The 4,480-nt window shown below is 37.6% G+C and overlaps 1 pseudogene; it reads right to left on the bottom strand.

The window, feature by feature from the left end:
* Nucleotides 1-3,317: 3,317 nt before the first annotated feature.
* LOC102261568 lies at nt 3,318-4,241 on the bottom strand (annotated as a pseudogene).
* Between the last annotated feature and the right edge of the window lie 239 nt (nt 4,242-4,480).

Genomic DNA, 4,480 nt, shown 5'->3' with positions numbered 1-4,480 from the left:
GCATGGCTGCCGGCTGCCATCTTGGCTGACAGTTAATTTGCATAAGGATATGCTGATTAGCCAATGGGAAGGGTAGCGGTCGTACGCTAATTACCATGTTTCTCTTTTATTAGTGTAGATAGTCTTTCTACATTAACTTTGTCTTCCCAGAAAACTCTAATTCATCCTTTAAAACTCTGCTCAGGCATAATTTTCTCCTCACCAAATCTTCCTAGGTTTTACTTCCCTATAGCATCTCCATAACTCTTTCTGTTACCTGTACATACATCTGTCTTTGCATGCATCATCCTACACTGTAATCATCTGTTTACATTTCTGTATCCTACATTTCTGAGTCTTATATTTCTTGTATTTAATACATTACCTGGCACATAACAGTCAGTAAGTATATGTTAAATGAATTAATGAATGGGTGCTTGGATGTATGATTGAATAAAGGTATATTCTTTTATTTTCCTAGTTCTTGACTTGAATAATAGAAAAAATGATTTTAGAGTGAGAAAGGAATAACTTTGGAGATTAACTGACCTGTCTCTTATTCCTGCAAGCATCCTTTCTACAGGATCCCTATCAGAGGCTCAGACCACTTAAGTATGTTCAGGAAGAAGTCTATACTTTCTAAGTAAATGTGTTCTACTTTTGGTTAGTTTTCATTTTTATGAGTTTTCTTTATTTATAGTGTTCATCTGAAATGTGCCTTCTTTTTATTTCCATCTATTTATCCTAGAGTTTGCCTTTGGAATAAAACAAACTAAGTGCACTACTTCTTTCAGTGTCAAATCTTTTAAGTGTCAGCATGGGTTAGTTTAGTCTTCTTTTATCCAGGCTAAATATACAGTTACTTCAACTCTTTCTTGTCTGTCCTGGTTTCTAGACCTCTCCTCAGCTTGGTCACTTTCCTAGGTATATTCTCCCAATGTCACTCCTAAAATGCAATGTCTGCATTTGAACATGATGTTCAGTTGTGTTCTGACTCAATAAAATTATTACTTACTGCATTTGTACACTATTAACTTGAGAAGCTAATTCACACGAGGCCATCTTTCCTATCACTCCTACTACATTCACATTTCTGGAGTTTCTACTGGCTTTAAAGGGAAATTCTACTTTTCCTTTCATATATAGAGAATGATCTGTCCTTATTATATAGCTCAAGAATGTAAGTATGGGTTTATGAGCTGGTGAACAAAAATGGTTCACAATGGAAACAATAAACAAACTGGTGTGAAAATTAAGACAGCATTATTTGAAAGTGCAAATTGAGTCTTCTTGGCAGGTTGACAATTACTTTCTAAACTATCACTAGCTCAGTATCTGTAATAGAAGATATAAATGTGATAAAGAGACAAAACTTTTGGCAATGTTACTACATGTGAGTACAGTTTAAAGAGATAACCCCACTTTGCACCTCCACACATGGACATTTAAAATGACTGCTTCCATCAGTTTTGCCACAGTGCAATAGATAGTGCTACCAAAGCCAAGTGAAAATCAAGAAACAGCTGTATCTAAACTGGATCTGGCCATCCTTTCTTCACAAACATTAACATGAGCAAGAGGCTCTTCAGCAATAGATTAAAAACAATTATCAAACAGCTTGTTCTTTCAGGAGATGAAACAATACTCACCTAGTTAGGCAAAATGAGATCTCCTGGCATCAGACTTAAATCTCATCTTTTCATGTCAAGCTCTTCCACCATCTCACTTAGCCACTTTTGTTTCAACTTTGTTGACAAGGAAAAATATTGAAAACCCCATGGAGAAGAGGACACAGACACTTGTCTTGTCAAAAAACATTTTTATTTATTTTATTTTTAGATGATCTTTTTAAAAGAGTACAGTTTAAAGAGATAACCCCACTTTGCACCTCCACACATGGACATTTAAAATGACTGCTTCCATCAGTTTTGCCACAGTGCAATAGATAGTGCTACCAAAGCCAAGTGAAAATCAAGAAACAGCTGTATCTAAACTGGATCTGGCCATCCTTTCTTCACAAACATTAACATGAGCAAGAGGCTCTTCAGCAATAGATTAAAAACAATTATCAAACAGCTTGTTCTTTCAGGAGATGAAACAATACTCACCTAGTTAGGCAAAATGAGATCTCCTGGCATCAGACTTAAATCTCATCTTTTCATGTCAAGCTCTTCCACCATCTCACTTAGCCACTTTTGTTTCAACTTTGTTGACAAGGAAAAATATTGAAAACCCCATGGAGAAGAGGACACAGACACTTGTCTTGTCAAAAAACATTTTTATTTATTTTATTTTTAGATGATACTTTTTAAAAATATATATTTTTATTGATTTCAGAGAGGAAGGGAGAGAGATAAAAACATCAATGTTGACAGAGAATCACTGATCGGCTGCCTCCTGCACGCCCCACACTGGGGATCGAGCCCGCAACCTGGGCATGTGCCCAGACCGGGAATTGAACCGTGACCTCCTGTTTCATAGGTCGATGCTCAACCACTGCGCCACACCGGCTGAGCGATACTTTTATTTTAAAAATTTTTCTAGGTTTAGATGATACTTTTAAATGGTTTTATTATAGCCTGTCTACAGTTACATGGTGGCATATAAAAGATCAACTTTTAAATTTCCTGTAAATAAACAAGTTTAAAAATAAGTCTATTACTTTAAATTAAATCCATATTTAATAGAGAGCTGTTGAACTTTATTTCATTCATTCACTCATTCAACAACTACTTAATTATTGAAGGTTTACTATGTGTCAAATACTATTTTAGACATGGGGATAGAATAGAGAATAAGACAGATAAAACCATTTCCCTTATAGAGTTTATATACAGAAGGGGGGCAGATAACATAAAAATAATCAATATATGTGTTAGGTGGTGTTTAATGCTATGGAGTGGAGGAACCCAAAGTAGTGGTTGTATGAGGTGCTGGAGAGGAGAGGGATTGCTCTTTTATTTCTGAAAGAAAAAGCCTCACTGATGAGATTCCATATAGGCAGAAATCATGAAGGCTGTGAGGACACTATATGTAGACATCTAGGGCAGATCATTCCAAACAGACAAAAAAGCATGTGCAAAGGCCCTGAGGTTTAAACCTACTTGATGTGTTTAAGACACAAGAAGGCCTATATAACTAGAGCCAAGATAGTAAGGGGGAGGGGAGAAGGAGAGAAGTCAAAGTGATGTAGACCATGGAGAATCTTATAGGCCATAAAAAGTGAGATGAGGTATTTTGAACAAAGAATAGCATGATGGGACTTATATTACACCCTCCTAACCTCAAACACTGCCTGATTTAAAAGAGAAATGTTCTCATTTTAATTAAAAATTTTTAACATATCAGTTATTTAATCAGGTTCTTAAAAGAAGTTCAGAACACCAGTTTGTGAGGATAAAGCCCATTATGAGAGCAAACAGAGAGCAGAGACAGCCCTAGAGCTGAGGAACAGCTTTGATTTTTGGCAGAATTTTCGAGTCCATGGCTTTCTGGTCAACCTTGTGCTGCTTTGTAATCTCATATTTCTCTTTCTCTGTGTCGAAGATCTCACTCTCCTGGTGTCTGGGCTTGCACAACTTCTTCTTCTTGAAGTAAGCATCAATGAGATGTTTGGGGATTTTCACACCACTGATAATCAATTTTGGTGGAGGTGCAATGACAAATTTCTGGTGTGTTCTACGCAGAGGAACTCAATTGAGGGACAGAGGTCCAGTCACAAGTGGCAAGCCACTGCTCAGCTGCTTCAGAAAAACCACCCTCTTGCCTCTGTGGCGCCCAGTGAGGATGATCAGAATGGTCCTGGGAGTAATGCTGGCCCACAATTTCCTCACATGCTAACTGAAGGGTTTCTTGCCATGGCTCAACAGCTTTCGAGGCACATATTCAGTAGGATAATATCTAGGCATTTTGCAGAGTTTAACCACTTGGGTACCACCATTCTTGTTGCCACCAACTGATTTTATGACAGTAGCAAGAACTTTATCCTTTTTCTTTTCAATCCTGGATTTAGCTGCCAAATACTTCCTCTTGTACATGGCCTTTTGGAAATACATAGCCAACCAGGAATATCTGCCAATTCCTCTGACAAGGACTGGGTTTCGGCTGCAGTAGGGCTTCCCCTTCTTAGGCGTCTTAACCTTGCCACCAGCATCAGCTTTCTTGGCTTCAGGCTTCTTCTCCTTAGTATCAGGCTTCTTCTCCTTAGTATCCAGCTTCTCAGTTTTCTTTGCGCCTGCTATCTTGAAAGATGGGAAACCCATTTTAATTAAATTTATTGGGGTGACATTGGTTAATGAAGTTATATAGTGTATAGTATATAGAGGTTTCAAGTGTAAATTTCTATAATATATAATCTGTATGTTGCATTGTGTGCCCTCCACCCAAAGTCAAATCATTTTCCATCACCATATATTTGCCCCCCTATGCCTTTTACTACCTCCCCTTCCCTCTGGTAAGCAGCATACTGTTGTCTGTGTCTATGAGTTTCAGTTTTATACCC

This window comes from Myotis brandtii, unplaced genomic scaffold, assembly GCF_000412655.1.
Source record: "Myotis brandtii unplaced genomic scaffold, ASM41265v1 scaffold206, whole genome shotgun sequence".
NCBI classification, from domain to species: Eukaryota; Metazoa; Chordata; class Mammalia; order Chiroptera; family Vespertilionidae; genus Myotis; species Myotis brandtii.
This window is presented reverse-complemented; position numbering and strand designations above follow the sequence as displayed.